This window comes from Chenopodium album, chromosome 4, assembly GCF_948465745.1.
Source record: "Chenopodium album chromosome 4, dcCheAlbu1.1, whole genome shotgun sequence".
NCBI classification, from domain to species: domain Eukaryota; kingdom Viridiplantae; phylum Streptophyta; class Magnoliopsida; order Caryophyllales; family Amaranthaceae; genus Chenopodium; species Chenopodium album.
In genome coordinates, this window is record NC_137837.1 from 75,994,694 (window position 1) to 76,007,738 (window position 13,045).

A 13,045-nucleotide genomic window follows, 5' to 3' on the forward strand; every position below is an offset into this window, starting at 1 on the left:
ACCAGTAACACCCTACAAGTAACCCCCGACCAAAACCAGTAACCCCCGACCAAACCAGTAACACCCTACAAGTAACCCCCGACCAAACCGGTAACACCCTACAAGTAACCCCCGACCAAAACCAGTAACGCCCTACAAGTAACCTGATGAGTCTATTTTTTATATATTTTACCCCGTCTCACGGTCATATTTGTGCTTATTTGAGCTCCACGGAGCTATTTTTATTACTAATTTGTGTGTTCTAGTGTTTTCGTAGTTTTAGTTATATTTTACAGGAAATTGCACTCTTGGAGCATTTTCCCGGGCCTTATTGGATCGACTACGGAAGCTAGAAGGACACGACCACTTTTGGAGCCCAAGATCGGTGAGAGCCGGTGATTAAGGGCTCGATAATTGGGATCACGAGGCATTTGGACCATGTATTCGAGACCCGAGAGGAAATATGAATTGGGCCGAGAAATCTAGCCCAATCGAAGTCCAAGCCTCGAAGAAGAAGACCGGGCCCGATCGGGCAAGCATACGCCCGATCGGGCGGATGCGCGCAAGGGCACTCTCAAGGGAGAGGCGCGCCCGATCGGGTGAGCGTAGGCTCGATCGGGCGTGGCACATCAGTATAGGCGTTATGAAAAAGGCGGGCCCGATCGGGCGGCCCTTCGCCCGATCGGGCGCGTGTTTTCCTAGAGTCTGATTAGTTTGGTTTTAATTCGTGTTTTAGGAAAGGTTTAAATACGATTTGTACGAAATTATTAGTTACCTCTTTTCTTAGACTTTCTCTCTCTACTTAGTATTTTTCTCTCTCTTAAATTCTCTCTAAACTTTTGTTCTTAATTCCTTCATTAATTCCAGATTTACTTTGGTACAATTTCTTCCCTTTTTAATTTCAGCTATTTTAATTGTTTTCTTGTTTATGCTTTTAATTATTTATTTGATTGATTTAGTTATGATGATTAGTGAGTAGTTTAATTCTAGGGTTTATGGGGATCCATAATTAATATGAAGGGATAGTTTGTTATTGTTGATTGTTGATATTGTATGATAATTTCCTATTGAATTGTTTTAATTCTTTGCAATTAGATTATGAATCGAGCAGATGTAATTTGATTGTGAATGTTTAGCAATATTGAATTGATGAATCGAGCAGATGTTGATTTAATATTAAAGGCTATTTTTAATAGAACTTAGGTCTAGTAAATTGCGAGAGCCTGTTAAATCTATGTTGATTAATAAATTACGAGAGCCTGTTAATCATGTTATCTGTGCATTGTTAATTATTAATTACTTTGTTCTATCCCGGAATATTAATTATTGGTGAACCTGTGACCCTAGGTTTCCTTATTATTAATTCTTTTCTCCCTAAACTTATTCTTCGTAGTATAGAATTCTTACCTCAAAATATTGGTTACTTAGATAATTTAGAGTATAATAATTAATTAGAATTAAAAAAGACTTGTTTCCCTGTGGAGTTCGACCCTACTTCCCTATCTACTGTAGTTAGTGATTTAGGTAATTATTTTTGATTAGGGGATACGACTTTACCCTGTCATAACCCCCGACCAAACCAGTAACACCCTACAAGTAACCCCCGACCAAAACCAGTAACACCCTACAAGTAACCCCTGACCAAAACCAGTAACACCCTACATGTAACCCCTGACCAAACCAGTAACACCCTACAAGTAACCCCTGAACAAACTAGTAATACCCTACAATTTTTTACGTAGAATGTTCGATCTAAGATTCCACAAAGAAAACGAGCTGAAATTTCTTTGGTTCTCATCGATTTCACTACTTCAAATGTTGTTGATGATCTTAAGGATAATTAATCACAATTTTTCACAACAATTTACACCCAATTTCTACAATTTTGGGCTTTAATTGTAGCAGTTTAGCAAAGAGGAGAGAGAAAATGGGTAGAGTAGAGATATGGTTGTTGGTGATGTGTGGTTTGGCTTAAAGAAGAAGCTAAGAAAAGAAAAGAGAGAAAATGGGTGGAGTAGAGATATGCTTGTTGGTGATGTGTGGTTTGGCTTAGAGAAGAAGCTAAGAAAAAAAGGAGATAGAAGAGTTGTGGTATTTAAAAATAAATAAATAAATAAAAATTGTGGTTGTCACACCGTGTGGCCAGCCACATACAAAAATTTGTGTATATTTTTCCTATATTCCTAACAGGGTAGCATCTCTGTTCTAGGCCTCTTAGTGAAAAAATTAAAAACATGGTAATCCCCGACATCTGAATTAGGCAAGTTAGGTGCCTGGTCTCGGGCTGGGGTAACATCAGGGAAATTCCCTGTTTCTCATGGTGAGAAACAAATTTGTTTCTCATAATGGCATTTTCGTGAATAAATCAACAACTTTTTCATTATTGTGGGCTCTACAATTGAATAAAGTTGTTGGTTTATTTACGAAAATGTCATGTGAGAAACAAAATTTGTTTCTCACCATGAGAAATTGGGGCATCCTCGTAACATCGTACCCATAAGAGCAAGGGGGATGATGTCTATGGTAATATCGGTAGGACAACAACTCTCATATACAGATGCTATAGTCCAATCATCCTCCAATACACCGAAATCACCGGGAATCTCCAGGAAGTCTGTTTTAGGGTCAGACAATTCATAGAGGTCATGATCAGGCCTTAATTCACGTACAATGGCAGCCGTGATGACAATGTCACCAAAGGTAATAGACGGACGGAACTTGCAACCCTCCAGAGTAAATGGGCGGGCCAAAAAGGATTTTATGAAGACCTGCAAAGGAAACCAAATCAGTTATTAGCATAAACAAATAGAAAACCATCAGAAGAACATTAGAATAACTAATATCAGTTAATTCATCAAGTCATTTTTAACAGTATAACCAACGAACAAAAGATGAAGCCTGACAGAAAATAAATCACCCAATATATAGCAAATATTCAACTATCAGCAAATCCATACACCCTATTCTATATACTACCTCTGGATCATACTATATGAAACTTTGGAATTTTTTATATCTCACAAATAATACCCCAAAGTTGCATATAATACGATCTGGTGGTAGTAATAACAATGTTAGTTTCAACTCACCGAAATCAGCGATTTCTCATCCCCTTCCGCTATCAAATCACCACTGCTACTGCTACTATGATCATTATCCATCGAAACCCTTGCCCAATTTTTGGCTCCTATACATTTTTTCAAAAGAAGTACTCTGTTATTCTTATTTACTAGTAAACACATACTGGTGCACCACCCAACAATCAGTCGCCAAAACAATAGCACTTCGCTTAAGCCATTTAAAGTATTTGTTCATTTGGAAACAACAAAACTCAATGTACAACTTAAGGCTTGTTCACATTTACTTAATTTCAGTTCAGTTCATTTTAGTTCAGCTCCAATCGGTTCAATTTAGTTCACTTCAGTTCAGCTTCTAATATCCCTCTCATAAAATATTCATTTCAACTCAGTTCAGTTCAACTCCAATCAGTTCAGTTTAGCTCCAATCAATTTAGTTCAATTCAGTTTAGCTCAATTCAGTTAATGTGAACAGACCCTTATACTACTCTTAAGTTTCACACAAAATTCTGTTCACAGTAATAGTAATCACACAAAAATCTGTTTTTAATTTTTTTAATTTAATCGATTAATTCGAATGCCCTAAAAACACACATATACATTCGAAAAACAGAACGGAAAAGTTGGATTCAGAACAGCCACATTCATTCAATTCACAAACAATCGAATAACTACCCTTCAAAGATTCGAAATTTTGCACGATATATCACACGATATTTCACCAACATTAATCGATTAAATAAAAGGGCAATCATAACAATTTTTAATCCATGAAATTCCAAAAAAAAAAAAAAAGTTAAATCGGAAAAAATAACTACAAAATATCAACTGATAAACAAAAATAAGCGCTGAAAAAAAAGGAGAAATTAAGACCTGAAATCTTCACTTATGCACGAATAAAGTGATTGTAGGAGATAAGGAGGAAGTTTTGAGACCTCACTTTAAGGTTTTTGAAAAGTTTCGTGATAAATCTTACTCCGTATTAGAAAACGCAACCGAAGTAGGGCGATTAAGTGAAAAATCTAGAGAATAATTAAGGATAAACTAGCTATTGGCTCGGGCGATCTCGAATTATTATAAATTTATAATCCTGTAAGTTTGATCAAATAATTTAAAAGGGTTGATTGTTAACGATACTGAGTGAATTAAAAATAAAAAAATAAAAAAAATAAAAAAAACATTTTTTTTCTTAATTTTGCATCAATAGAATCACATCTTTGTTATTTTGATATCCATATTACTGATATTATATATAGTACTCTATAATTATAGTTTTATCATTAAATGCACATGTTTCTTTTTGAAAATGACTAAAATTTTTTATTACAACATCATAAGTGATACTTCCTCCGTTTCTTTTTACTTGCAACACAGCCTTGTGGCACGTGTTTTGAGGTCGGGTTTATATAATATAAACGGATAAATTATTCATTATAATTTTTACAAATGATACTTAACCCTATTCTAATCTTCGTATAAAAATTATATTGATAAAATCGCTCGTTTACCCTCACTAATTATCTCCTAAAACTGCGTGCTTAAAAGGTGTGTTGCAGGTAAAAGAAAACGGAGGAAGTATTATGTAACTTGTAAAGAAATTTTAATTGAATAAACAATGCTGTAAAAATGACCAAGTTGTTTATATATAATACCGAGTAGATAGTTGTTTAAATTGAAAGGGTAAGTATATGAAGAGTTCGTTTTTCCTGTAGAATAAATTTTATTAATGCTTATTGTTAATTATTGCTAAATAGTAAGGTCTTTATTATTAGGACCTGTTCAGATTTACTAAACTGAGCTGAACTCAACTGAACCAAACTGAACTGATTGGAGCTGAACTGAACTGAACATAGTTAAAATGAATTGTTTATGAGAGAAGAAAATTAGGATGAACTGAATTGAACAGAATAGAGTTAAAATGAATTGTTTATAAGAGAAGAAAATTAGGAGCTGAATTGAATATAGCTAAAATGAATATAGGTAACCACCAAGTAACTCGAGTAACCCCTGGTTGACCGAGTAACTCAAGTAACCCCGACCACACAGTGTGTCTAGCCACATGTAAAAATTTGTGAATTATTATTTACAAGTATTTAATTTATGTATCTTTATATATAAGACATATTAATATGGTAAGAAATATGATATCCATAAGGTTTAGTGTTCGAAACTTGTAGGATGTTTTTTATGACGTGACATGGTAGATCTACGTTGCACATAAACTTTTATATAGGAACGTTTATCAATATATATAAGTAGAGTGTAGCCCGAACGATGCCCCGGTATGCTAATTTGTAATTACTACATCCGTTACAAATTATTTGCAACTTTGGAATATTTTATGTCTCACAAATAATACTCCAAAGTCAGTGGCAATTCCAATATGGTTTCAGTGGGTTCAGCTGAACCCATACTGGATTTGGAGAAAAACTATTACTCCCTCCGTCCCATAATTACAGGCAAATATACTATTTTGGATGTCCCAAAATGTTCCTCCTATTACTAAAAATAACACCTAATCATTACTTACTTTTTAGCTTTTCCATACAAATTACACACATACCTAAAAAATAATTACTTACTTTTTCTCTTTTTTCATACAAATTACACACATACCAAAACAATCATTACTTACTTTTTAACTTTTCTATACAATATTCTCTACTTTTTATTATCCCCATACAACATTCTTCACTTTTTATCTTTTTCATACAATATTCCTCTACTTTTTCCATCCTTCTTAACAACCGTACTTTTTAGAGTTATTTGCCTATAATTATGAGACGGAGGGAGTAGTTTTTAAAATTAATAAAACAGGAAAACTATTTATGTAAAATAAAACGCAAATATGCTAGTTCTCTATAGCAGTAGCGCAGCGGATGGACCTTAGTTTACCTAACTTACAGGTCGTGAGTTCGAATATGACCAAACTCCTTTTTTGGTTATTTTTTACTTCGTAAATGTTTCTATAATTCCCTTTTGCTCACCCGTATACCCAATCACCTATTAACCCAATGTTTTTTTTTTTTTTTTTTGACAATCACCTATTAACCCAACGATAACCCTTTGAAGTTTGACAACATTCTAACATATGCCTCTCTCTCTCTAGTCTATTGTTTAAATTAATATTTTCTAGTCCATGATTTTTTTTTCCTTTTGAAGAACTTCATCATTGTCGTCTTCAATTGTAATTTTTTTTAAATGGTATTATAATATTATTTTTCTTAACATGTGCACACCCGTTGCTTTTTTTTTTTTTTTTTTTTTTTTTTTTTTTTTTTTTTTAAAAAATAAAAAAAGTTTGTATGTTAGATACTTCCTCCGTTCTTTTTTACTTGACCCGCTTTGACTTTTACACTATTTATCATCCCTCCTTTGAGCGTCTTTTGTGAATAGTATGCAAGGAAAAATATATTCATGTAAGATCTTTTTGAATTCATCTCAATAATTACTATCATAATATGCAAATTTTACAATTTTTACTTATAGAGAATTAAAGTTATTGATTGTTAAAGTTTTGCATTGGCAAGCGTGATAAAAGAAACAGGTCAAGTAAAAAAGAACGGAGAAAATATGTATTATGTGTTTAGTGACTTCGAGCACATAACCAAGGGCGGATCTAGAAATTTTATATAGACCGGGCCAATTGTCTAAAGCTTATTCATAAATAAACTCAGTTTTTTTTTTTTTTTTTTTCTTCTCCTGAGTAAAAATAAACTCAACTTTAGATTACAACAAAGAATAAAAAAGAAGCAAGGGAACAAAGAAATACAAATTTGACATTAATAGCTTTTACCTAACCAAAAACAGAGGAAAAATAATAATAATTGAATGCTGAATTTTGTACGCTACTGGAGTCGAACTCCAAACCAATTGTGGCAAAATGGAAACACGGAACCAACTTACCCAAATATATTGTATAATGTTGCAACCTGAATTATATATCATTATTTAGTATCATGGGTCGGGCCATGACCTGGGCAGGCCACCCCCTAGGTCCGTCTATGCCCATAACAAACAATTTCTGGAATCGCCATTGTCCAAAGTTGCAACTAATATGTAGCGGAGGTAGTATTTATTTTGTTAATATAATCATGTTTGAGTGTGTTTTTGTTAGTGTGTTGATGATCATCTCAAAATTCCATGACTTAAAAAAAGATTTGTAAGCACTTATTATCTAATCCAACTTAACTATATAACTTTGTTTGATAGAAAAGCACAAAGAATGAATAGCTAAGAAGGTGAGACTTGTAACTTAAAACTACTTGTTAGTTGGTCGTGCTTAAAAAAGGTTAGTTATACATGGCACATATTTTGTTTTAGGGCTACATATAAGCATTAAATTTACACTTGAAAATCGTAAAAAGTTAAGAAATCATCAAAATATAAACACTACTAATACTGATTTACGCGGGTTTTTGTCATGAATTCCTAATTTTATACAATTTCCAAGAGTATAATTAATGCTTATATATAGCCCTTAGGGCTACATATAACATTACCCTAATATAATACTAAATAAATATAAAAAGGAAGGGATATATATAAGCATTAAAAACAGTCCTGAAAATTGTATAAAATTAGGAATTCATGACAAAAACACTCGTAGATCAGTGTATTGCTTTTATGTAGCCTTAAGAGTTATGTATAGCATTTTCCATATAAAATAAGTATATATATAGAATTTTAGACTATAAATTATACAGTACAATACGGATCTGAGTAGATAGATATAGATATGGATCAAGTATATATATATCATAGATATTTTTGAGTTTTGTTCGTGAATCTGAAAGGTTAGTACGAGTAATTAAAAAAAAAAATATAAGTAAATAAATTGTCTTATAGTTTCAGTCATTGCACTTTGCATGCAACTAGATAAATTCACCATCATTTATTACTCTCTTATCATAATTCTATGTACTTTGCATGCCACTAGATAAATTCACAATCATTTATTACTCTCTTACGGAGTCTCATAATTCTATGTACTCGTACTATTTTAATTTCTCCTTTTCCTTGGAAACTTAAACATCCTTTCAGATTCCAATTAACATCCAATAATTCCTTTAATCAGGCGTGCAACTCTACTAGTCTTAAATTAAATGCTTATGTATAAAATGGAACCCAATCAATTGCTCAATAACCAAACATTTTCTCACATCTTCTAATAAGAGTATTATACAAAAAAATGGGTCAAATCTTGTCCAACTTATGGAGGAAGATTTGTAGAAAGCCAAAAAACAAAGCACCAAAATCAGATAATAATCATAAGGCCAATTACCAAAAATTATCTCTTCATGATGAGAACCAACAACAAAGCCATTGCATCAACGTATACGATCATCACGACAACGTTCAATTGATCTCGGGTTGTTCGAATCCTATCGATACAATCCAAAATCATCAGGACAACTTGGATCAATCAAACAACTCACACAATGTGGTTGATTTAAGCAGTTCTCATGAAGAACATGCTAAGAAAAAGAAGACATATAAAGAACAACTAATCAAATATCATGTTGAACAAGTTATACCAGAAACCATCTTGGAAAAAAACGTTACTACTACAATTAGTCATGTTGTGTCGAGTAGTGTTAGGAAAATAGGGCAATACAGCAACGCTCAAAGGATTCTACTCGTCGGCGAGGGCGATTTCTCTTTCTCGGCTTGCTTGGCCGTTGCTTTCGGTGATGCTACTAACATTACCGCCACTTCGCTCAACTCGGAAGGTACGTACCTTACTAAGTTACGTACTAGCTTGACCGTTATAAAATTTTTTTAACCTTGAATAATGAAGTAGTCCTTCATTTCTAAATAATCTTAATTAATATTCTTTTTTGGTGGTCAAATTTGGTCATATTTTTGTTACAACCATATCTACGTAGTCTTAAACTATCAACCTTTTTATAACTTTGATCATACGTGTTAAGTTATTGTGCAACAAACTGGATGGTTCGGTTCAATAATATTAACAAAATTCACAAAAATGTGCCTTTTTTTTTTTTCACCTAGTAATCTTGTGAATATGTTTAACAGACTTTTTAATCAAAAACTATGGGAAGTTCATCAGCAACAAGGCAGAGCTGATGACTCGAGGTAGCACGGTCCTTCACGATGTCGACGCCATGAAAATGGCAAAACATCCTCTCCTTGACAGCTTGGTATTTGATGGTATCATTTACAATTTTCCCCACAGTGGCGAATTTGGTAAAGATGATGATGACATACGGTAAGGAAATGAAGCAAGTATTTTCTTTTCTATCATATCTACAACATTAAGAGTTTTTATTCTTTTAATTAGCCAAGAAATATTTCTTATTTTTATTTTGCAGTACACATAAAAGACTTGTAAGGGGTTTCATAAGAAATGCAAAGAAGATGATCAAGGAAGATGGTGAGATACACATCACCTCGAAATCGAATGGAATGTATCTAAAATGGGATATCCCGAAAATCGGAAGTGATCAAGGACTAAATCTAATTCAAGAGATCAAGTTCAAGGTTAGCAAGTACCCTGGCTATCACACCAAGTATGGTTTCGGAGGCGATAAGGATTTTGATTGTAATCCCAGCAAAACCTACAAATTTGCTCTGTCTTCTAAATGAATCCGAATGTAGCTAGGAGTAGTATGCTTTCTATTTTTCACGCCTAAGCGAGCTAACGTATGTGTCTCAAGAATAACATTGATGTAATCAATCAAATGAACTAGCTAGTAGCTAGATTGGTAATGGTACCACTTAGCTTGATTTCATATCTTATTACATAATGATATTATGGGGTGTTTGGTGGGAATAAATTTGGTACAACTTTGATATGCTTATATTAGGCATAATTTTTTTTTTTTTTTTATATAAATAGGGTTATTTCAGATGAAGCCCCAGCTAATCAATTTAATAAACAAAATTTGTTTATCAAATGACAAAATGATAAATGAAAAAACATAATTACCCAGTCATCATGACATTTTCGTAAATATATCAGGGGACTCATTTAAAAAGAAGTTGTTGATTTATTTACAATTTTGCCATTTGATAAACAAATTTTGTTTATCATATTGATAAACTTGTATTTTCTCGTTATTTCATGATTTGCATTCCAAAACTGCGACACTCCATTGGAGTTGAGCTTGAGTTAACGAATCTTAGAGCACCTCTCTTGGGTACCTGATATTATTGAGAGTCTTACCAATGAGGTAAGTTGTAAAAAATACGGAGTGTAACTTTTAAATTTTTAATATCTCACAAATTATACCCAAAAGTTGCAATTATATTCACAAACAATTTTGGGCCTAATAACATTTTAAGTCTCATTTTGATCCTAAAATTCCTGCAAATTAAATTCCATGATTCTATTATCATTTCCTCCAGGTCTGCATCATTCTTCATCAGGTAAAGCCATCTCACTTAGGACCACTGATGTAAAACAAAAATATTGAAATTTTGGACCACTATTCTATATATAAAATTCCATTCTTCATCAGGTAAAGTCATTTCACTCGGTAGCATTTCCACAATGATATTGATGTAAAACAGAAATATTGGAAGTTATACAAAAAAATAATAAACAGAAAAAGTATGAATTATAAAAGTAGAAGGAAAAAAAGGCGTAATTAATGAGAGAATATGTATGGAATGATATCATTCTAAAAAATATTTAAATTTGTGAGTAAAAAAAATATATTTAAATTTGAGTATTAGCTACGGAGTAGTTTTTAATCCGGGCGATGCTCCGAATCATTGGGAATATATTTAAACTAAACTTTAATGATAATTAGATGAAATTTTAATATAGATTAGTTATTACTCCCTCCGTCCCCGATTGATAGTCACTTTTGAAGAAAAATCAGGGGAATTAAGGAGAATTAAAGAAAGTACATTGAAAAAGTAAATTTACATTGGGTATGCAAAAAAGTAGAGAGAGAAAGTAATTAAAGTACATGGGAAAGTAAAATTTACATGAGAATATTAAATTTGCACAAATATTTTTGCAAATGTTAGAGAATTTTGGTAAAAAAATAATATTAATGGTACTTGAAAAAAGCAAATGTGACTAACATTTTGAGTCACCAAAAATGGAAAAAGTGACTATCAATCGGGGACGGAGGAAGTATATACTTATATTTATTTTTTAGATTAATTATTTTTTAGATTAATTATTTTTATAAGAAACTTTTTGAATTTGACATATATGTGGAAAAAGTAGCATATAAAAAGTACAATATATGTGGAAAAAGTAGCATATAAAAAGTAGAACATATTTTGGCTTATATATTTAAAATAATTATAGAGAGTTGTATGTATGAGCAAATGAAAAAGATGAGATCACTTTTGTTATTATTGTTTTTATATACGAGCATATAGGTATAAAATATATATAAATTTAAATTTATGACATAGTACTGCTTTAATATAACACTAGATGAAACCCGTGCGATGCACAGTTTGTTAGTACTTTTTTGAAAAATATTTTTCATATATATGTGATTAAAATTGTTATTATATTAGTTTTATAATACTTCCTCCATTAGATAAAATTCATAATCTCAAAAGATAATATTTTGTATTTAATTAATTTAAACTTTAAAATCTCATTTGTAAATTTTGCAAAAAAAAATTATGGGTTCAGATATCAATGTTAATAATTTTTTTTAGAGGAAATAATAGTGATTATTAATGGACTGGTGTGACATGGCGTCACATTATATGCAAAATGACAAAATTGGTGACACACGGCAGAATTGCATGTCTTGCCATCAGTTTTAATAATTTAATAATATACCGGGTATATTGATGTATCGAATATATATTGATTTTGGTTAGTAGACAATTCTCCACTATAAAAAGAGATCATTATTTAAGCAACTTTGTCACAACAAATACATTCACAAGCAAAGCAATTCATAAACACAAACTAGCTTGTATTCAAAACTGTTATCTCATACATTCAGTGCTCTAAATGGCGTTTATCCCCTTTCTTATGCTCTTACTCCTTGCTTCTTCTTATGGTATACAGTATATACAATTCGATTAATTTTCTTTTCTAAATATTTTCCATTGGTATTTATTTATTTATCTTTTTAGTAAAAACTCATACACCACGATGTGTTAGATTTTATTTTATGCGAAATTGATTAAAATGTAATTTGATATAACTTGAAATTTTGCATACTACTTCCATACTTCACATATGTATGTAATGTTCTTATAAGACTTGTTGATTCTTTTGTTAATTGCCTGTATAATCTATATATCTTATATTTTTTTAATATTGTGATTTTTCTAAGTAAAGGAACATCGGCTCGTGAGATTTATATTAAGCCATCTCACTCTGGACCATCTCCTGACACACCACCGAGTCTTTCACATTTTACACCTGGAGCCAATGTCGCCGGAAACGAGCCAAGGCCACCGATTGTAGCTAGAAGCGAACCAATGCCACCATACGTTGCTAGAAACGAGCCAACACTCCCGATTGTAGCTAGAAGCGAGCCAATGCCATCATACGTTGCCGGAGAGCCAAAGCCACCGATTGTAGCTAGAAGCGAGCCAATGCCACCTAACTTTGCCAATAGAGAGCCAAAGCCACCAAGTTTTTCACTTGTTACACAAAAGGTTTATTAGATGATGCATAGTTAACTACTTAACTAATGGTCAAGAAAAAAAGCATGTGTATATGCTTGTCCTCTTTGTCGTTTCCCTGATCAATAAAACAAATTTAAAATTCTAAATTATATGTCTATTTAACCAAAACCTATCAATGCTCACTACCTTAATTTTTAATCCAACACTGTCAATTTTAAATCTAGAGTATTTAATTTTGTACATCATCTTAAAAGACTCCTCCATCACTAAAAAAAAAATTGTGGAGCTCACGGTTGAATCCAAACCGTCTCCTAAAATCAATTTAAGTGTAAACCTTGCAACGTTTTCTGAAAAAGTTTAGTCAAAATAACACATCGTACAAAGTGGAAGAACATAGGTTCCCT

The 13,045-nt window shown here is 32.2% G+C and overlaps 1 pseudogene; it reads left to right on the top strand.

The window, feature by feature from the left end:
• Window positions 1-8,247: 8,247 nt before the first annotated feature.
• LOC145628201 (uncharacterized protein At4g26485 pseudogene) lies at window positions 8,248-10,060 on the top strand (annotated as a pseudogene).
• Window positions 10,061-13,045: the final 2,985 nt, after the last annotated feature.